General features: G+C 46.9%; 1 protein-coding gene across 3 annotated transcripts in view; it reads right to left on the reverse strand.

Annotated features, from left to right (window-relative positions):
- Window positions 1-21,905, reverse strand: part of CHD2 (chromodomain helicase DNA binding protein 2) — a 104,742-nt gene that overhangs the window by 72,670 nt on the left and 10,167 nt on the right. Inside the window, exons 3-6 of one of the 3 annotated variants that reach the window (XM_072345823.1) lie at window positions 11,561-11,648; window positions 9,752-10,182; window positions 6,599-8,770; window positions 4,656-4,838 (exon numbers count right to left, since the gene is read on the reverse strand). The gene's annotated coding sequence lies outside the window, so the exon portion shown is untranslated. Of the gene's footprint in view, window positions 1-4,655; window positions 6,196-6,388; window positions 8,771-9,751; window positions 10,183-11,560; window positions 11,649-21,905 lie in introns of those variants that run through there. The other 2 variants (XM_072345821.1, XM_072345822.1) reach the window with 2 other exon arrangements.

The raw sequence follows: 21,905 nt of genomic DNA on the forward strand, positions 1-21,905 counted from the left end.
CTCTGAAATCCCAGCACTACATACACATCTTTTCCTCTCCCCAACAATCTCAGCTCATCACTCCCTGTCCTGGGCATGGGCTGGAGTATTTCTGTGCCACACATCACTGACCAGATGCTGATGGCCTGGGAAGCAAGGACAGCAGATAAATGAGCCCTTGCACATGTTCTGTAGTTCTTCAGTGGAAGCACTGATTTCTCTGTAACCCACAGCTACCCACAAACTTCACTTGAATTTGCTGGAAACAGAACATCGGTTCAAAAGCTGAAGGCCTCCAACAGCACGGTTTCACAAGTTCTGCCTCGTTAGGAAGCCAGGATAAAAATACAGCGGCATGAAAAATAAATGAGCAGCTTTTCCTGAGTCTGAAACCAGAAAACAATGACACAAGACTAAAAATCAGATGCAGCAATCTCTCTTGTATTCCCAAATGCCAGCATTAACGCTCCCTCTACCAGAGCCTCGTTAAACAAACCAGCTGTATAATGCACTTTGAAAGGGAAAGATCTGGGAGTAGAGAAAGTAAAGTCAAGACGCTGAAGGCCCATGATAGAAACACTGTTTTTAGCTCTAAGGATTGTCTGCTGGAGGGGAGTCAGTCTGGCCACGTTCCTGACAAAAACTCCACATTCTCCTGATCAAACACACAGTTCTGACAGCTGCAGCCAGCCTGAGATTTTCAGATCAAAACTATCTATCTCAACACCTGGGAGCCACATCAAAAAGCACCGCTGTTTTGTGTACAGCCACCTCCTCCTACCAGAGCCAAAACCTGCATAAAAACACTCCTCTCCTCTGGCTGAAACACCTCATCTCCCTGCACACCTCAGCCTGGCCCCGCACTGCACACAGACACCGCATCTCCGGCTGCCACTGGGCACACGGCGAGAGCCACGTTACACCTCCACCATCTTTGCAGCCTCCTGAGAAGACTTTTGTTTCATTCTGCTCACTTATTCCCTGAGAAAAACAAACAACTATTGTCCTTACTTTCCCCTTTTTTCTTTTATTTATTTATTTTAATATTAAGTCTGAATCTGAATCTAGAACCCTTTGCACTAAAGGAGGGCGACAGAAGGGCGGTCGTCTGGTACCACACGAAGCCGCCGAGCAGCTCCGGCAGCACAACATGGCTCCTCCCGCCGCCTCTCCACAAAATGGCGGCGGCTCAGCCCACCTTCGCCTGGAAAGGCGCACGGCGTCCCGCAGGAGGCCGCGAACATCACTTTCTTTTGTGTTCGCTATTATTTTCCTCTCCGTGCACTCAGCTGTAGAGGGGTGGTGCGGACAGAACCTTCTGCACGGCCCCAGCCTGACCCACGCAGCAGCTCCACCCCCGAGTGCTGCGGGACGGCGCCCCGCCGCGAGGCACTGCGGGCCGGGGCCGGGCGGTGTTGGGTTTCTCGGCGCAGCGGTTGTTGCTGTGATGGGGGAAGGGAGCAGCTCCCCCGCCCGCAGTCATCTGCTGCGAAGGGCTGGAGCTCTCGGAGCCAATTAGTCAAGGAGTTAACCGCTTCGCTGCGGGGAAACTCGAGCTTCAGACAGGGGCTCGTGGAGATGAGGGGCTGAAAGCGCTGCCCCACTTCGTTCGTAGCCGCCATCGACAGTGCTTGGCTGAATGCTTCCGAGGTGTAACCGACCATTGCACTAAAACACACCAGTTCTTATAAGGCTGGATGCATTTCCAGATCCGTGCCATCCTATGGGGGATGCACTGCATTTCCTACACAACCCCTCCTGTGTGTATGCAGTAAATGGGACAGCAATGATGCAACCTGTCTCCCTCTAAACATATGTCTTCATAATCCCCCGTGCACAGACACAGTCCTCCATGCACTCATCCTGATTACCTTTTTTTTTTAACCCCCACTGCATTAGAACAAAGCAAAGAACAACAGTTCAATTCCCAGCCCTTCCCTCCAGCAACATGCCTGGGCACCTAAGGGCAGCAGGCTCCTTCTTGACCTGGCAGGTCAGCAGACCTATTTTTGTGCTAAGTATTCCATGACGTACAAGAGAATATCGGATCAGACTGTCAGAGAAGCCAGGAAGACCAGGAGTGTTTATATGGTGCCTTGAAATGCCCTAAGCTCCCCACCTGCTGCTGGGGAGAGGCCGTCCTTGTGCTGCAGAGCTGCTCCCGCTCCAAGCAAGAGCCACAGCATATACGACACACCTATTTCTACAACACTAGCCTCTCCAACAGAAAATGAGGTCAACTCTCCCTTCCTGCCCAGTAAAAAGTACAGAGCCTGCAGAAGCAACTAACAGGGTTGGCACTGTGACATCTCATTTCTAAGCTCCAGGAAGAGCTTGGGCTACACTGCAGTGCAAATCTACATTCAAATAAACACTGTATATGGGAAGAAACGTATTGCAAAGCAAATAGCAGATTTAGGCTTGCAAGCTCTGAGCCCTGGCAGTACAAGAGCTCTCTTGTTCCTGTTGCCTCCCACAGCTGCATTCACTAAATATATCTTGCACAGAGAACTGCATTTCTCCACCCCTTCTGTAGCCCAATCACATTTGCACAAACACCACCAGGCTCCCTCGGGATGTGCAGCCAGGCAGCAGCGTGCCCTAGTTACAGGCATAACGAAGAAAGGGAGAGACTAATAATGGCTCCAGCAGAATGAGACTGTTACGGCCACAGGTTATTTCAAGAGGGATATGTGTGCAGCTGACTGATGTTTAACCATTAAAGACACAGGGCTTTGCTCCCTGTAAAGATACACCTCACTCATTTGGCAAAATGAGTTCATCTAAGTCGTTCCCATAGGGCTGGTCTGTGGAGAATAACCCCATTTTAACTTCTAGCAAACCAGGGCTTTGTGGCATGTTGCTTCAAGGTGTAACAGGAGGTAAGCAAGCACAAAGCCACATGGTGCACTACAAATGAACACCAAGCAAAAAAAAACCTACAAGCTAGAAGGATATCCAGTTTGGCACCTTTCAAAGATACTTAGATGTAACAAATAAAAACACTTTCTCTAAGTCAACGAGCCCAGTGCTACCCTGTGCTACATGGATCACAGGGAAACATGTTGACCAAACGTAGATAACAGCAAATTGAGGTAGGAAAGCACATTCTGCTGTTGCTGTTCCCCATGAAGTTGTGCACTGATACATCTCTGCCTCCATGGGAGAAGACTGTGACTGAATTATCTGTAGTATCAAGGCTTTTCCCTTATCACCCCTATTCTGTCCTCCATATCTGCTCTGCTCTCACACCCCTTGGAAGAATGCAGATTCCAGCACAATGGATTCTGAGTCCCAGCCCCAAAAACACTGCTGTGAGCGCTGTGATTCTGCAGCAGGTCAAGTTCTGATAGGGGGAAACAGAAAAAAAAAGGAGGAGTCTTAGTGATTTCCTTTGCTCTCAAGCTGCTAGCCAGCAGGGATTCTGACCCTCTCTTGGTCTACGCTTCTTTCTTTCCTCACAGCTTCTTATTTCTTCGACACCTCCAGCTCTTCCAGCAGCAAAGAAAATTGGACAGAATCTGGTCAATTTTTCAAGCCATCTCATTTTAAGAAGTCAGTGGGAGCTGACTATATCTTGCAATCAAACCTCACAGGAGGGAGAATTAGTAACTCATGCATGACCTTAATCTGTAGGATTTCATAGATAGTTTTTCTTGTAATCTCAATGCTCGGAGCTTATCATACATTCAGTCTCTATCTGCAGCCCTAGAATGTTTTGCAACAAAAGAAACCCAAATTCATTTTGATATAATTATGTGGTCACAGCAGTCCATGCTTGCTACTGAATACATAAATAGAGAGTCCTTGGGAATAACTGGTAGAATTGGATCATAAATTGTAAAAAGCAAAACAGCAATAAATAGATAATGAAAGTATCTATTAGATAAATAAAATATGGTCAGGTTTAGATATCAAAAACTCGTGAAGGAATATGGTACCAGTTACGTTTGAGGAATATTTTAATGTCATCTTGTTCCATTTTGCAAACATAACAGGAAGAACCTAAGCTCAGACTGCAGCATCCACATGAAAAGCCTTATTTTCAAAGGTAGCAGTGTCTCCTGAGGTATCCAAACCCTTTGAAATCAGATAAACTATTCACAAAATGGCCACAGGTCCCTAAGCTTAATTAAACAGTTGAAAGCTACAAAAGTTGGAAGACCCTGCTGTGTTCTGTTGTTTCTCCTGCGCATTCTCTCCTCTGCTTTTCTCATCTTCCTTAAACAAATCGCCCTCAAAGGCCATTCCATTGTCACGTGGAAAATGATACAGCTTTAATTAGTCACACCGCTGTGGAAGAACCCTGAGCAGTTCCTGCTGCAGTGCTTGTACAGAACACGAGCCCTGACTGCTGGGGATAGAAGTTGGCAGGACTATGGTATCAAGGCTGTGCTTCAGAGAAGGATGGGCAATACCAGGTGGTTTTGCATGCTCTGACCTAGATAGTCTATGGGATCCTACAGACTTGTGAGAGTATGCAAAAATGAGCATTCCCTCCTGCGTGTTTCTAAAAGATAGAGAAATGAAAAGTATGAAAGCTGATGTTACGACTGAGAGGCAGAGGAGCCCCAGGAATGTGTGCTGCCTTCAAAGTCACTACAGTTCTGAAAGCAAACAAAGTTTTAAGAAACCAGCATCTAAGGTTTCATTCCTCAGTCAAGGCAGTGACTCACCCACATTCCTGACTGCTCCAACAAGAGGCTCCTGGCAGACCTGATCCTCTGCGTTGCACTGTGCCAAGCAAAGTCCAGCAGCGGCAGCATGTCGGAGCTGATGCAGAACGGGGCCAAACCAGTGTTAGCGAGGGGCCCCCTTTGCAGGCTGCTGGGTTAGCTGGAAAATTCCTGAGCCCAGACCTACAGCAAAAAGGAAAACAGCCACTACTAATGATTACTTTTCAAAGGCCAAACTCATACCAAGGCTGGCTAAGGCTGCTCAGAGGAAGCAGCTGAAGTTTTTCACAACCCGAGGACACATGAGACAAGTCAGAAAGCTAACTGAGCAGAGGGAGCCGGGCAGCACAGGTGGGTGAGCTACTGTTTCTAACAGCAAAGTTACTCATAAGGGCAAATGTGACCTCAGGATGTGGAAGCTCAGTCCAGAGCATCTGGGTGTTCGGTCATTCCCAACACAGGAGGCAAACCTCACCGATGTGGGGAGAATCCTTGACAGTGTGGGCAGCTAACAGAAGCACACAGAGCTGTGCTGCCCATGGAAAGACCCAGCCTCACACAAATAAATGATCCCTGAGCCACCACGGTGATGACTGTTGCGCTCTCCTGGCATCAGCAGGCAGATAAAGCACATAGAGGCAGACCTCCCCACTGCTACACAGCCTGCCAGTAGCGTTGCAAATATTTCAGGCATTTCTCACAGCCACCTACAGACTGCGGCAGGGACTCGCCCAGTGGAACCCCAGGGGCTGCCCAGCAAATCTGTTTAGCAGGCTGCAGAGCGGCTAACATCCATCTCATGTATTAAATGAGAACAACAGAAGCAGGGGGATTTCAGAGATTTTGCCGGTATGATTTCTGTGATGTGACACGCTGCTTTGCAGAAGCAACTATTGCAATGGCAAACAGACCACAGAACCTCATTTTAACAAGGCAATTCTTTGCGCAAAGGCAGAGAAATCATCACAGGCGATAATCCCAATCTATTGTTATCACAACTTGGGTAGGCTCTTGGTGTTTCCAACCCCAGAGGCTGCTTTGGAAGGGCAGTATTCGTCACCCACCCGCAGCACGAGGACAGAATCCCAATCCCAAGCAGGGAGGCGGGCGCCCAGGCAACGCAGCAGGATCAGCTCTCGCTGCTCTCCGGCCTCCGCAAACAATTCTTGCCACGTAGGCAAGAGCGAGCAGGGCAATGGAAAATTACTGCGGGCTTTTTCTTAAAGGGCGAGAATCCCCTTTCACAGGGAAGGTTGGTCTGCAGTGCGTCAGCAGCACGCTGGGGCATTAATAAGGCAGGGAGCGTTTGCATGGTATTTCAGCAGACTGCAGTGGTAGAAATGGAAAGCAGAGAGCCGAGCAGCAACAAGGAGACGAGACGTGATAGAGCTGTTTCAGCACAGCCTAAGAGATAGGAACCCACGCGTGGTGCAGTTAGCAGCATCCAGGAGCTGATGCCACAATGATACCCTGCCTCAGCAGCTGTAGGGAGCCCTTAAGGAAAGAACAAGCTTGCTTCCCCAATCATAAGGCTCTCTGCTCTGAAAAATCACAGCCATCTTTACTTCCAGTTTCAAGTGAAAAAGAGGCCAATTTCTTAAGGCAGCCCCGTGCCTGCCTACCTTAAAGCCAAACTAAAGAGCCATGCAAATAGCTGCGATAACACTATGCACCCCACTTAAACTGCATACTACTGCTGGGTGAAAATCATACATTAGAGATTGCAAACTTACCACTGGGACAGGACTGCACTCCCCTACCAGGAAGGCAGCAGTGCTGTGATGCAGCCAGTGGTCTTTCACGTCTCAAAATGAGCTCCTGTATCCATGCCAAGTTTCATTTCACCACCACAAAAAACAGCACATGCTATCTGCTTGTTGGGGGCACCTATAGGGAACCAGGTGCAGGGAATTCCCAGTTATCTACAGGTAAATGAGGCAAACCTGCTGCTCTTGCTATCCTCTTGCTGCATGCAGCTGTCGCTCATGATGACCCTGGGTTGGTTCAAGGATGCAGCTCAATCATCTCTGCAGATTAAGGTTTCTCTTGCCAGACCTGCAGCAATCTGTCTTCTTGTGTTCTCAATTTGCACGTTCAGATTTTCCTCTTTTGTTTTTCTTGGGTTTTTGCTGATTAAAATCTCAACCCTAGACTCTGTGTTTTGTTATAACCAGCATGTGAAAAATGAAGCCACTGTACTAGGTTGAAACAGAAGCTTCCCCCTAAATGGAAACCTTTACTGTGAAGCTGCTTTCACTGTCAACTCCACAGGCAAAGTCATTACATTTAATAGAGGTTGACCTCATTTTGTAGTTCTTGATATTAATGATTATAAGGAGGGAACATAATTAGAAGCAGTGACTTCTAAACAAGGATAAAGAGCGCTTGTTGTTGCTGCCTCCTTCTCACCTCGGGATTCATTTAATATGGCTGCAAAGAGTAACTTGAAACAGCCTCTGGCAGATAAGCAAACTCAAGTCAAATGCAACGATCTCTGGTTTCCGAGAAGCCTTTTACAGCTGTACAGAGAAATGAAACGAAACCTTCCAGCACTGCATAATGTTGCTACAAGGACCTCTGAAAGAACCACAAATGTGTTTTGTGGGTGAAAGCTCATCTCGGGCTCGGAAGAGATCTACGTGTCGGCATCTGAAGCTGGAGTAAGCTGTAGTCCTGTGCTTCTGTCCCTGTGGAGCTGCTGGTGTTTTCTGCTGCACTGCTGAGGCCATGCTCTGCCAGACAGCAAAAGGGTTCAAGTTCAGTAACCGTGCACGAGGGAGCTGGACACAGATGTGTCATGGCTTTTTTTCTAACTTAGCTAATGCAATCTGGGTTTCCACATAGCAGATGTTGTCACAAGGGGAAGACCAAATGCAGCCAATAACTGAGTAACCACGTTTCCTGCAGCCAGGGTGGGCACTGCCGTGGTGGATGTGCCAAAGGGGCTGGATGAGCTGGCATGGCTACCTGTGGACTTCCACCTTAACACGTTCTGAGTTCAAAGAATCTCATGCTCACTCTTCCACACAGTGTAGGAATCCACTGGAATATTCATTTTGAGTTCATTTTCCAGCTCCTGTGAAGCCCACAGTGCTCTGCTTTTTGGCTCCGTCTTGCCCACAGAGACCCCTGAGCAGCCCTCACGTTTCCTCTCATGCTGTCCTGCTTGCTTGGAGAAACTCACATTGTGTGAAAAGAGCAAATTCTTATAAAAAGCCCCTGGCTCTCTTAAATTCCCCTTCAGTTGTTGCGGTTTGAGAAAGCATTTTTGCTTGAGCAAGCCTCAGTGCTTCCTGATTTCTGCAGATCCCTCCACTGCAAACAGCCAGGTTCAGCTTTGCTCAAAGGTTTAGCCTGGGTTTCTTTCAAAATCAAGATAACGTTGTTGCCCCCAGCTGAAGGCACTAGGAGTTGTTCAGTGCGAGGCTGCTTCCTGCAGTGCCAGCCCTGCTGCATCCAGGCACAGAGCAGAACTGTCACAGCCTGCACTGGGCTTCCTGCGGGGAGGGCTCACTGTGTGGTTTGTGGAGCAACAAGCATCTCAGCAGGAGGCAGGAGAAGGACAGTGTCCTCGAGGAGCACAGCTCCCAGGGACTGATACAGGGATAGAGGGACACGGCCCAGAGTGGCTGTGTTTGGTCTTTGCACTCTGATCAACCCCACCCTTGGCTACACAGGGCCATTCTAGCTCAGCTGGTTTTTCCTCTCCCTGTCATGCACCTGGTATATCAGATAAAGGCATTCATAAGTCAGGCCAGCAATTCCCAGTACGCCTTGAGCTATTAACCCCATCCTGTGTCACTGATGTTGGAGAAGCCCTGGGCAGTGGCCTGGGACTGTAGTGTAGCAAGCAGCAATGCTGCACCTACTCTGTGCAAGCAGCTTGCTCTCCTCTGGCTTATTTTTAGAGCTGCCAGTTATTTCCCAACAGCCCTGGGTAAGCAGCCAAGGCCAGCTCCACGTGTGTCTTTAGCAGCGGCGCTGGGGGGGTAAAGCCACGTTAGCACCTCTACCCCCACCACTATAAAAGGGATGCAACAATTCAGTCCTGGCAGAAATACAAAAGTCATTGTGGAAAATCATCTTGACTGAACCTGATCCTCGCTCAAATTCATCTGGCAAGGGAGAGAAAAAAGGGGGATTTAAAACACGTTTTGTCCTTCTCGGGCCTAAATCTTGAATTTTAAAACCCAGCTGCACTGCACTCAAATTACTTGCAGGGAATTTTTGTAGTTGCTTTTTTAAGAGCATATCTGTGGTAAATGGAAAAGTGAGCCGTTCCCTCCTCCCACCTCTTCCGCAAGCCAAGAGCATGATTAAAAGTTGTTGTTGTCAATCTTACTAATGAGAGCCATAGTTAATAGTCATTTTAATTGGGTACAGACCCATGAGAGAGAGCTGGCAGCAGTGCTTGCGTGGCCTTGCAGGTTGCTGGGCTGGGGAGCAGCTCTGGGTGACAGTGAAACAGGGTGTTCGGCCAGGCCAGGTGCCAGCCCCCAGTGTGTCAGATGTTTGTCAAGCTGCAGATTCAGGCCCTTCATAACAAGGGGCCCCCTGGTGCCACTCTGCTGAGCCTGCAAAAGCAGCAGTGGGGGAAGAAAGCATGGCCACCACAGCGTGCTCTGCATTTCCTTCATGCTGGGATAAGGTTTGACAGCCTAGGGGGGCAGGAAGACATAGAGGAAATACATGAAGAGGAACTTCAGGAGAGACACTGCCAGCTCTTTCACGCACCCAACTGCATTTCTGGTTTCTGTATTTATACATTTTCTGTGTTTCTGTGTTAGCCTGAAAACAGCCAAATGCAGAAACAGCTACAGCCTGCAGCCAATAGGAGCCTGTTTGTTGTGCTGGTAATTGCAGCTGCAGACCTGGGGAGGATGCTTAGGAGATGCAGAAAGTGGACATTTAGCAAAATCACATGAGAGTAACCAGCTCAGCTTGGCTCCGTCCTGCTGTCTTACTTCCCCATGGAAACGCCATGCTGCACCATCTGCCAGAGCCTCCCTGCAACACTTTGCCATCCCACCACTCTATGTGAAAACAGATTTTTCACACCCACATCTGCAAACTGGGACTGCAGGGTTGGTACTGACCTCTCCTGAGATGGGGCTGCCAAAAACTGCCCAATGTGCATCACTGGTCCCATTTCCTTCTCCATGGTGAGCGTGGGGCTGCTCTGCTCCATGCCAGCCCTGGGAGGTGCACACAGGTGGGTCCTCATCTCCATCCTGCTGTCAGCATGAGGTCCTCCGCGTCCTCATGGAAGTAAGTGTGACATACACAGAGATGAAACTGGCCCTGAAATGCCATTTATCTGCTAGGAACTTGTAGTCAAAGCTCCATCTTGGCTTTTTAGTGACAGGATGTCTTGTTTAAACACAGAAACGTTCAATCGTCAATGAGTAAAACTATTTCAGCTGGCAGTCGTACCGTGACTCTGTAGGCTGTTGCAAGAATGAATTGTTTCCATGATGTGTTAAAACAGTCATTGGGATCACACAAATTTCTTAATGCCTGCAAATATCTCAACAGAGAAGAAACAAATCATGAAAATGAAGAACGTTCTGGATGCTTCACCAGATGGATACCAGCAGACTTAAATCCTTCCTGTTCTGAGACAAAGAGCAGAAGAGAAGAGAGGAACTTCTGCTTGTCTGTCTGTTTTTGGCTGTGCTTTTCTCCTGTCACCTATCACAACTTGTGCAAATCCTCTATTACATACCTATGTATACAGAGATTGAGGTCGCAGCTGTAATCCAGCCAAAGCCAAGACAGTGTGCAAAAAGGAAACATGTCTTTGCCACGCATTTTGTCCGCTGCAGTAAACTGGAAAGTAATTCCGCCTTATGAGTTAAGACAAAAAAAAAGGTAATTGGGAATTCAAGTGCAAGAGCTGCTAATCCACCCTACTCGCTCAGCGTGTTAACAGCCAGGAGAATTAAACTACATCTGATATTCAAATGGACAGAATGAAATGAAGCACAAAATCGGCGAGCAAACAGAACTCAGCTCCTCCAGCTTCACCCACCCATCCCAGTGCGTGCGCTCCGCACCGGGAACCGCTCCGGCCCCGCTGGAAACGAGCGGCTGCCACCTGCCGGCTGCACAACCAACCCCGGGCCCTTTGATCTGCTGCAAAACAAGGAATAGCCGGGGAAATAAACCATTAAATGAACAAACAGAAGATAGGAATGCAATAAAAACTCGCTGAGGAGTAAACGATGCCTTTAGCTTCTGGATCGCTGGGGCTTTGGGGTGAGTGTGTGTGTGTGTGTGTTTGGATGTATGGTGTTTTGTCGTCGGACCAAAGGGAGTGATTCAAACTGAAAAGTAAGCAGCAGTACTGCTGCAAGTGAGAAACAAAGGTGTTCTCTGAAAGAACCAAGCCGTTGGATTGAAGCAGGTGTGTTTCTTCTTGAACTACACCATGCACAGAAGCTTGTATTACTGCTAGGTTTATATATAGCATCGCTATGAACGTACCAACCTAAATCACTGCAGTTAGAACGGCCTGCAGACAGATGAGAAAACACACAAAGGAGCAAAATGGTGAGCGTGGCTTTTCCCCTGCCCTTCCGCCTGAAGCAAGCGGTGTTTCCCCAGCAGTTGGTGCAGAGAGAGCTCCCCCTCCTGTCAAAAATCACCCTGAGCCCCAATCCGCCCCTGGGAGACTTCCAGCACTGACAGGAATGGGGCCGGTGGTAACGTCAGCTACCAGACATCTTAAATCGTCAGTGGATATAGAAACAGAGAACAGAGTGATTTTTACACATCCCTTATCATTTTCAGTTGCTTAACCAAACAAAAATCTTATTCCCGTCAATGGAAAGCATCCAACATGAAAACGTTCATCAGCATCTGTTGCTTTGATAAGTGCCCCCCGCCCAGAAGCCCCAGATTACCTTATTGTCTGCTGCAAGGTAAGCAGCGCTCTGACAGCTTTCACCTTGTGGAATCTCACCCAGCATTTGCACAATGTAGAAGAGTCTCCTATAAATAGAGAAAATGCTTATTATAGGTAAAGCCAGCAAATTCAGGATGGTCTGAGAAGTAATTGAGATGGTACTTAACAGACATAACACACACCGAGCAGCAATTGGCTGCACCCGACATTTTAACTGCTATTTATACCTTCTGAGGCCTTTGCTATTTCCCACTTCTTTTTGTTTAACCTCATCTGTAAGGACTGGTAGGGGCTTTATAAAATGGAAGGTTATGGTAAGAAATAGTTTTAAAACCTCTGCTATCTGAGCATGAAAAATCTCTCAGGCTTGCAAAAATGGAGCAATGTATGTGAACACTGTGCTTCAATACAAAGGAGCTGACAGCAGCAAATGGGGGCTGTAAGGCGAGGTATGCACTCTGTAGGCACTTGAATTCAAAAGGACATGGTAGCTGCAGAAGGCTGAAAGCAGAAATTCCTGGTGTTTTGAGTGAGGAGGATGCGCCAGGGCAGGACTCTGTGGATGCCCTCTGGCTCCAGGCTGGAGCTCAGAGCTCTGCTGTGCAACATGCAACAAAACCCAGAGATTGAGAGCCAGCCTTGGGCGCACACTGACAGGCCTGGATGGTTGAGGTTTGCAAGCACTGAGTGTTGCCTTGCTGCAGTGCAGAGAGAGATGCAATCTTCAGGGGCTACTGCCCCTGCTCATCAGAACCCCATCCAAAAAGCACAAAGCTCTCAGCTCACACAGAGCCTTTGCCTCACGTTCTGTGACCACAACCAGCTTCCCTTTGGGTAAATCCATGCCATAACAAGTATTTCCTAGACATTTTTACAGTTGGGTAAACTGAGATGGGGGAAGAAATGGGTTATCTGGGGCAGAGGTAGAAAGGGAGGTTTGTCCTCTCACTTCTCCACCGCAACCATCAGCTCCATCTGTCTGCCCGTCAGCTCACAATGCCAGGCTCCATTGTGACTCCTATCAATCTGCAAAGTGCTGCATGTTGATGTTTTGGTTTGATACTTGGAGAGCTCTACAGAGATATTTAATTAGGCAAAATGAATTCCTTTGAGAACAGCCTTCTGGCAGCCCTTTGGAAAGTGCTACGAAACTTCAGTTATTCAGATGCTTAAAAATTGGCATTAACCACTTTCCAATCTATTTTTAAAAAGACAACCAAATCACAGCACCCCCCCCATCCAAACGATCGCTGTGTCTCTCCTGCCAGACACACTACCAGAAGGATGATGTGCCAGACCTCCTCCTTAGAAGCCACTTCCCTTCACTCGCTGCTATCACCAAAGGCTTCCCTTTTGCTGATGTTGTCTTCTGGCCCCTTCGCTCTCTGTCCCTCTTTTGCTGCAGCACATCCTGTGTGATGGTGCCATGGCGCTGATGGGACGTGACAAGCAAATGTGCAGAACAGCATCAGTTGGTCTGTGGCATCCAAATGTCAGCAATCCCTCTGTGTCTCATTCAAACATGGATGGAAAGGAAGGAGACACACAAGTGAAAGCTGCCAGGCACGGGGAATTGTGAGTGCAGACACTCTGGAGGCCACATCTCACTGCCAACTTGTCACCTTCCTGATGACGGAGGACTCTGGTGACAACCAGCAAGGAATGGTGAGCATTAATGACCACCTGTGTGTTCAGGCTGCTTGGGTTCATTTACATAAGATCACTGGGAGCCACGTGAAACTGTGCATCCTCTGGCCTTAACCACTTCTCAAAACAGGATCTTGTCATATCAGAATCAGAAAAAGGCTTGGGTTGGAAGAGACCTTAAGGATCATTGTGCTCCAACCCACCGCCATGGGCTGGATGCCAGCTCAGGCTGCCCAGAGTGCCATCCATCCTGGCCTTGAGCACCTCCAGGGATGGGGCATCTCCTTCTTCCTCTTTTTCTCCCCCAGAGTTTTCCACACAAGTTGCATGGAGGGCTCTGGGTTTCCACGCTGCCTTCTATGCCGTGGCTTTTTGATGCCTGCTTCGTTGTGGGAAGCGAAGGGTGGGACAACACCAAAAGCTGCAGTGCTCAGCCCCCTTCTGGCACAGCCTGAGCAATGCAGCAGCAACAAAGGGATGCATGACGCGACGTCTGTTTTATTCTGTCTCCTCAGTTCCTTTAAATTCTCTCCAAAGTAAATGAGGATTTATAGGGATCTTTAAAAATTCCACTCGTATCAAGCCGTAAAGGAAGAAGGAACCTCTATTTAAGCACTTACTTAGGGAATGTCTGCAGAGCTCTCTGCAAATGGGATGGTGCTGGCAACACAACAGGGTTAGAGTTAAATATAGCTGTATACACTCCCTCGGCCACCCGAACTGCTGAAAACCTCCTAGCAGGTGATCACAAGGCTTTCTATAATTGAAACGAACTTAATCCTGACAAAAAAATGTAGCAGCAGCTGCTTATGAGAGCTGTGGCTGCTGTCCAAGTATTTCCCACGTTGTTCTGTTCTGGATAGTAAAAAGGGGCTTGATGGCTGTGTTGCAGGCTCCTGCCACTGAGTGTCTCTGACAAGGAAGCTGCTGTGGTTTAGATTTAAGGCTTTTGTTGTATTTTTTATAGGAACACTTTTCTCTTGTGTGGGGATTGCCACGCAAGAATCTGAGTCGCTCACGTATTAATTACTTATGGCCTGCTGCAGCACTCTAAAGCAGAAGTAAAATATGGATATTCTCTCTGATATGTATATATAAATTTATATGCTATAGTAACACATGTAGGCACTTGTGTACATATATATTAATATGGTGAGATATCAAACTTGATACTGCAAAGATAAAGGCAACAGAGCTTGTAAGTGCTGGGAACACATAGATGAGACCTACCAACTTCCCTGCAGGCCTCAGACTCAGAGTCTGGGTCTGCATGTGGTCTCTTTCACTTTCTTTCTCTGCTGTGCTGCCAGCACTGTGCCCACAGCAGCTTGGAGGTGCTCCACTGTGTGCCACAGCCCCGCCATCCTCCTCCTCTGCAGACCTGCACCCACACCTCCCGTGTCAGCACTATGGTTCAGGCTCCCAGCATAGAAAGCATTAACTCCATCCTTTTCAAACTCTCCTTTTGCCCTGAGCTACCCAAGACAGCACTCACTTTGTGTGTGACGTCCAAGGCTGTTCAAAGGGCAGAACAGAAGATGGTGCTGCCGAGCCAACATGTTTTAACAAGAAAACTTCCTTGGAGTCATTTCTTGACAGCTCCTGTTCCAAAATAACCTTTGCTTAAAGTTGTCAAGGAGATAAGTTGGAGAAGCACAAGAGCTAGAGAGAAACATCCCACAGCCACTTCTGTCGCGGGGCAGAGATGCAGTGAAATACTGATGGACTGTATTGGTTGTTAATATACAGATGGCAGCAAATGTACAGAAGGAATAAGTAAAAGGAAACTCACCAGTGGTGGTGTCTTGGCTGAAGAAGCTGGGGCAGTCCTCACTGGTGAGCGATCTCCAAGAGATGGTGCCTCAGTGGGAGTCAGCCCTTAAATGAGGTCTCAGAGGGGATGGAGTTGAGCTCTACCCCTTCCGGGAGCACAGCTACATCACTCTCACCTGTGCTCCCACAGCTGACCCCATACTTGCCTCAGCTGATTAATCAGAGGTTCAGGCTGTGATTACCAATCTCCCATACATGGACCAACTTCCCTAATCATATCTCCTACTGAGGGGCTAGCTTGAATTCCACAATATTCCTGCTCTGTATATGGCACCGCTGGGATAAAGCTACGTGGGCAATTGGTTTGGGATGAACAGGTGTCAGCTAGACAGCGTTGTGGGAGCTAATGGAACGTCAGTACAGAACACATCACCTCCAGGTATCACTGGTGCTTGCTCCTGAGTTTAATCCTCTTCTCTGCAGCTGCCTGTGCAGCCCCACTTCTCCGTGTGAAACAACAGGAGCAGCACAAAGAACAAAAGAACTTTTGAGCATCGAACTGGGCAAAACGATGTCAAGCTCTTGGGCTGTATTTTTATTTTTTCTTATTAAAACTTATGTTATTCAAAACACAAGCATGCAGAAGTAAGGCAAATAATTTCCACCCACAGTGCTGGCAGCTACAAACTCTATAGAGAAATTTTAGCTCAAACTGAGAACACTAATAGGAAGCTTCTTTGGTTTTCAAATCCAGGGTACTCTCCTGCCCCCATAGTTCATCTTCCCTCCAACCAGATTTCAGATGAGAACAAGCAAAACTGCCCAGAGTATCACTAGGAAGGCTGCTTATTAGGCTCACCGGTTCTGGGAGGTTTGGGGGTTTGATGGAAAGAAGCATCCTAAATTCAGATGCCTCTTCAAAATCCAATTTACTTGGCAGCTGTAAATGAAGTGGCTGTAAAAGAAGAGGCTGTCTCACAGTATTTCATTTTCTAAATCTTGTGGCACCTGTAAATGCAGCTGAGCATCTACAATAAAGTGATGCCGAGAATAGGGATCACACTCTGCTTAGTCCCTTCTGGCAGCTCCAGACTTGGTGAAGTCCATGTGGATTGCAAAGCTAGAAATTAGAATTCATGCTCCATCTCGGCATAGCAGCACGATGACAAATGAGGTCTCTGCTGTTAATTCCTCTAGAAAAGGATGCCACACGTACATCTGCCTGTGGCAGCACAGACTGCCTTCAAAAGTCAGAATTCTTCACTACTTCTGGCCTTAACACAGCTTCCCAGGTTCTCTTGATGGAGCTGCTCTATCTCCTTGTTTTCATTTCTCTGGCTACAGAGCAAGAATAATATTTATCTATTTTACAGGCCACATTAGAAAGATTAATTTGCTAATGCTTGTTGAGTACTCCGAAGACATCAAGCAACAAATGTGTTTTAGGGACTGTGTTTAGTGTTCCTGAAATCAATAGATACTTGGCAAAGATACTAATGAAGGGACGTGGGAGCAAAGAGAGACCTGGATACCCACACTACCTATCGCAGTACACAGCACTGTCTTGGGGAGCCTTTGCCTGAGCAGAAGCAAGAGAGCAGCAGTGCCCTGCTGTTGCTCTGCAGCTCTGGAAGCTCTAAACAAGGTACCAGAGTCAGTCTGAAGCAGCTGCTTTTCAGGAATGCCGTTCCACGCTGGTGAAGTATCACAGATCAAAATTTGGTTCCTGTCTCACATCTTCCCAAGCAGAAATAACAAAGCAAAGGTTAGGAACAATGTTTTTTTGCTCCGCTAATAAAGACCCAAAGCAGATTCAAAAGGTCACCGGGTTAGAAATGTAAGGACCAAGAGCAATGAAATTCTTATCGTCTTCCTTCAAGAAATGCTTACCTGGGCTTAAAGCCTCCATCTTCTAGCAATGAAGAGTTTGGCAGCCTGAATACAGAACTGTGAGAAATGCCAGCTGATTGCCTCCAGTGCCCAGTCTGTATAGCTTACTCATCACGTCACCATAACTGCTTTAATGGAGATACTCACAGGCTTTCATCTTTTATTCTTGTCCCAATATTTATGAAAGGAATGGGAACAGTGAATGTGGATCAAACGCAGATAAACCAGCCTGAGAGGCAGGCCCTTGTGCTTGTAATCCAAACCCACTTACCCAGAGCCTAAATTTTCTCAACGAGACCATCAGTTATTCCTAGAAAAGCTGCAAGGACAGGAAGAAGCATGTGTGTTCCAAGAGTATTACAGCTCTGAAAGGGCCCCTCTTCCTGACGCTACAGCAGGTCTCTCACCATTTTCAGACAGCAGGTCACTATGAATTACTAATTATCAAAGCAGGCAAGTCATGTCCATTGCTGACCTACTGTGTGAGCTGGGCAGGAAACCAAATCTGTTCCCATTGCACCGACTCAGGCTGTAAAGTGATGTAAATGTAAAATATGTGCACTGAAGAGGTTTGAAGCTTAATATAGATCTTGTTAAATGTTCATAAAGAATACTGAAGCCCTTAGATTAAGAGGTACACCAGAGGAGAGTGATAGGGTTATAAAATCCATTTTTGCAAATAACTCATGTTTATAATAGCACCTTTCAGCCTACGGATTCCAAAGCTTTTTTTTCCAGTGTAACACCCTGATATACTGTGTTCACTTCACCTACCAGTTCAAGGCAACCTCCTCTGAAGTGAAATGTGGCAGCTATGTAATAGCCCCGAGTAGTAGTAACTTTAATAATAGCGAGGCATTTATATGGTCTTACAAACTTCAGAGAGTTAATTCCCTGCCCCTTCAGGAAGCAGACAAGGTTTATTATTCCCATTTCACAAAGGCAATATAACCAGAGTGGACAAGAGTGGAAGAAATCTGCACTCACAGAGATTTATAAAGTGAAATTCCATGCATGAGCCTAAAGTGCTTTTAATCCCACATAGAGAAAAACATATCAACACGCCTTATTAAAAAAGAAGTCCTTTACTAAAAATAATGATGCGGAGAGAGCTCTGATCTGGATTCTAACACCTGCCACTTCAGCTGAATAAACTGCCTTCTCAAGCACGTGTTGACATAGAAACATCATGGTCCACAAATGCTTCTGTGCCATGAAACAAATTGGGCGCTCAAAATATACTGCCAAGAATCAGACAATCTGTTTTAAGAGGACCCGAGAGTTAGTAAAAACCTCTTGAAATATAGCAGGAAGGAAAGTTGCAGCAGCACGGATCTCCGCGGCAGACTGGCATTGTTCTTGCAGCTTTACAGTTCTTTTCAGCCCACCTGCACTGCACTGCAACAATGCTTTCAACCAGCGAGAAAACTTCATTTTGTTACCCCCAAAGGTTCTGCAAAATGTTCCTAAACGTGGAGTCCCTCTTTCTATGTATAGGAAAAGAAAGGTATCAAATCAGCAGGATTTAGTTTCTTTTTTACTGAGAACTGGAGTGCCGTCCCCAGGTCCTATCACTGTTCCTGTATTTTTTACTCAGCAGTGGTGAAAAGGAGAGGAGAAAAGGAATGTTAAAGGACTACCTTGCCCTGGAATCCCAAATACCTTTTAAATGACAGCACTGAAAATCCTCTCAGCTTTCATTCTTCCCGCTATTACCTACCAAGGACTCATCCCTTTGCAACTGGAGGGATTATTCACAGCTTGAACCAGGAAACACCCCCATCTATACATCCCTTTGCTCCCTAGGACTTAGCTTACCTAGCTCAGATTGCATGAAGTCACTGCAATCTCCCTCCAGCCAGAGCAGCTTTCCAGTGGGACTCCAACCACATTTTTAGCCAGGCTGTGACAACTCCCAGCTGCCTGCAAAGGGATCTGCACCACTGCTTGTCCTTCCAGCACAGCCACAGCCTGCAGTCACTCCCACAGCCTGGACTATGCCAGGGGCAGGTGAAGGATGAGCTGTGATATCTGTGCCCTGCAGGACCTGGGGATGAAGTGCAGGGAGGCAAAAGAAATCAACTGACCCATGCCGAGCATCATCAGCTCTCTGGCAAAGTGATTTCCATTCACAGTAGCACATTTGCTGGAGGAATCATTTCCCATTCATCACTGCAGCTATAGGAATGTACCTTTGCCAGCCAGGGCTCGGTCTCTCTTTCCAAAACACCCTTGATGTGCTATATAGCATCTTCACGATGCGCCACATGGATCAGTGCTCCTGCCTGACTCACTGACCTTCTTCACTTCACAGAAGCTGCTTCCTTTCATCAGTCTGGCTTCGTTTCCCCCGGAGAAGCCTGCACTTCCACAGTCCCACTGCAGCCTCCAGAGGGAAAGGGTGTCTGGGGAAGAAAGGACATCTTTAATGCTCTTCTCGCTACCCTTCAGGCAGGCCTGGTGCCCTCCAGCACCCAAATGCCAATAAAGCAGCATCATGCATGGGAAGTCATGCAATCAGGGAAGTCTTATGAAAAGCTATTGCAGAGCTACATGAGCCCTGGCAAACACACCGTGGCCTGAACCCATAGCCTGACCCTCACATAGGCATGTGGACAAGGATACAGGGCCTAGCTTGGGTGCTCAGAAATAAACCATGAGCCTTTCTGACACTGTCAAGCACAAAACCAAGCACAAAATCATTTCTAGGCACTGAGCTCACAGCAAAGAGCTTTTAACCTTTTCTGCTTTTGGAGTAATTTGTTTAACTTTCTGGCATTTCACTACCACACAAGTCAAATACGCCATCGAGTGTCGAGATCAAAGCCCAGGGGAAAAACCTCCCTGGTGTGCTCCATGCACTGCAAAACAACAGAGATGGTGGTGGAGGAGAGCCTCTTCACTTGGCTTCCTTAGCAACCTGGATGCTGGGAAACTGAACACATGGCATTGCAGGCAGCTGCGGGGCACGTGTGGCTGCTACAGTCCAGGAGAGGAGCTATCTCAGCTCCACTGACACAGCAGCAGCACAGCGCTGTGGGCCCTGTGGGTGCAGCATCTTCCCTGCTCTGTGTCTGCCTGCAGAGGGCCCAGCACTGTGGGATGTGAAGTTCAGTTTTGACCCTGAGTAATCAGCATAACGAAGTGTGTCCTCATAGGACTGAGCTACCACATCAGGAGATTTACAAGCTTAAGATAGCTTACAGACCTTATTTATAGCTCTCAGACTTAAGCCCAGACCAGGAAACCCATACATTTGGGCTTAGAGGTATGTTGAGCGAGGAAAGAAAGTGCTGTTCCATCTCCACCTCCTCTCGATTCCTACCTATGAGATTACCATCCATCACAGGCACAAGAGTAAAGAGAGAGCTGCCTGTCTGTCCTGCACGGTGCTCAGCTACCCTGACCAATGCTGAATTATACCACCTGCAAAGCAGGCTTTTCCATTAAATAAATCTTGCAGCTCTTTCTTTCCCCCCTCCCTCTTTAACTCTGAAAGAATTTCATTTAATATCTAGGGAGCAGAAAACCCACCAGGTTTGACCCTGACCTTTGCAAATGGAAATATGATGTAGTGAGAATTGAGCCCTGAGAGTCAACTAGCTGCTTTGGTTTCACTGTGGAAATAGCCCAAGTCGTTCCATATTTCTATTACGAGCCTCAGATAATAGGGAAGAAAATCAGGTAATTCCATTTTTTGGATTACTTGGGTTTCTTGTCAGCTGGGAGATGGGATCTGAGGTATGTGGAGAATGACTGGAGGGAAGGACTGAACAGCTGATTATAGATGTTGTTTGGGATGCTATTTCTGCATGGCCTGCTCCAGAGATATTGAAAGAGATTGTGTCTGTTTCCCCTGACGTTTATACCTGTTTTCCATCACTGACTTCAAAGTCATTATTCTGCATCTGTCCATATTTGAGTGAGTAGAAAATCCAGGACCGTTGTTTACACGTATCATTGTACTGAACCTTACCTAAGCTTTTAAATGATCAAAAATGGGTTATGTACGTAGAGAAGAATATTAAAAAACAGCAGGGAACCCACAAGCAATAGTAAGATTTGTAGGAAAAGGAGTATTGCCAGAGCTGATGTATCTGTTTATGGGTAGAATTATAAACTCTAGTTCAAACCCTGCAAATTGCCTTATGAAAGCAGATCCTCCTCTTCACAGAGACTGATTGATTTCTCCAGGTGCGCATGAAAAGAAGAGTTTGCAGAATCAAGAGCAATGTTAGCGAGGAAAAGAAAAGACAAAGCTAAAAGATCACTGCATGAAACATTGATAAACGTAGCTTGGAACGGTTGGATACTACACAATCTTTAATCTGGAGAAAAAAAAGACACAAAACAATGGCTGGGAGGTAAAGCCTGATTAAATTGAACAGTAAGTTTTTAAAACAAAAAAGCAATATGCGTGATTAATGAAGCAAAGTATTTGATTTCCTGTCTCATGAGGTCTTCCACTCAAGTCACTCAAGAAGAGAAGCTTTAGTGATACACATTAGCATGCTCAATCAAGGGTTGAAAAGAGCAGATTTGATGCTCTCCTGTTTGTTCTTCCTATCCTAGAATTTATCTATGAGCACGTTTGGATTTGGTAAAGCATCTGATCCCACATCATAAAATTGAGCTCTTTGGATGATCTGAATGCAATAGTCCATAGATTGAATCACAGCTGAGTGGCTGCAGACAAAGAAGGATGCTAAACAGGGAGTTATTGTGTTGTAGAATTATGTTTATTAGGGCATCAGAGAGATCAGGTCCTCAGTCTTTTTTGACATTTTTATTGATGACTCTAAAAAAGGACTGAACAAAAGGATGACAGGCATTCACAGAAGTGACATGAAGTTGAAAGGGATCACAAATGCTGGGGAAACCAGAAAGATAATGCAAAGGAATCTGGATAGACTGGAAACTCGGAGTAAAAACATCTCAGTGCAGTGAATTTCAGAGCCAGACAGGTTGGAAGTCCTGGATCTCTTGATGCCAAAAGGCTTTAAAGGTGATGTTCATTAAGACTGTGCCATGAT

This window comes from Excalfactoria chinensis, chromosome 10 (assembly GCF_039878825.1).
Source record: "Excalfactoria chinensis isolate bCotChi1 chromosome 10, bCotChi1.hap2, whole genome shotgun sequence".
NCBI lineage: Eukaryota > Metazoa > Chordata > Aves > Galliformes > Phasianidae > Excalfactoria > Excalfactoria chinensis.